At 66.4% G+C, this 551-nt stretch overlaps 1 long non-coding RNA gene across 1 annotated transcript in view; it reads left to right on the top strand.

The window, feature by feature from the left end:
• Positions 1 to 7: 7 nt before the first annotated feature.
• Positions 8 to 551, top strand: part of LOC113942678 — a 1,118-nt gene continuing 574 nt past the window's right edge. The window contains exons 1-2 of the long non-coding RNA XR_003526000.1: positions 8 to 109; positions 394 to 453. This is a non-coding gene — a long non-coding RNA (uncharacterized LOC113942678). The remainder of the gene's footprint in view (positions 110 to 393; positions 454 to 551) is intronic.

Raw genomic sequence — 551 nt, 5'->3', positions numbered from 1 at the left:
CTCCAGCTGGGGAAGGACAGGAGCAGGGCTGAAGAGTACCTGCGTCAGGGCCTGAGCTACCTCAAGGACCCTGAGCCCAGTGTGCGAGAGGCGGCCATCAGGTTCATCGGTGAGCCCCAGCCCCCGGGGTCCCTCTTTGGGCAAGCTGGCCCCACTCCCTGCTCCTGCAGCCACAGCCAGGCCCAGCCCTGGGGCTGCCCGAGCCTTGGCTGCCGCAGGCTGGGCCTGGGCCTCCCTCTGCCACCCCTGCCCACGTAGCTGGGCTGAGTTCCACCCCCCTGAGCTCCTGGTGCTTCCTGGGCTCATCCCTGATGAGGGGGAGGAGGGCAGGGTCAGGGGCCATACTGCTGGGAGCCCGCTGGGGAGCAGGGGCTGATGGAGCTTTGTGCCTAGGGGTGGCCACGCGGCACCTGAGGAACCGAAGCAAAGAGCAGCTGGATGAGATCTGCAGTGGTGAGTGGGGAACATGGACTGGAGGGGACGTCTGGGGGTCTCTGCAGACACAGGGCTTCATCTCGGCTCCGTTTCTTTTGCTCACAGCCCTTCAGCCC

Source organism: Corapipo altera, unplaced genomic scaffold, assembly GCF_003945725.1.
Source record: "Corapipo altera isolate COAL_440 unplaced genomic scaffold, ASM394572v1 48694, whole genome shotgun sequence".
Lineage (NCBI taxonomy): Eukaryota > Metazoa > Chordata > Aves > Passeriformes > Pipridae > Corapipo > Corapipo altera.
The sequence above is the reverse complement of the archived record's forward strand: the minus strand, read 5'-3'. Positions and strand labels throughout refer to the sequence as shown.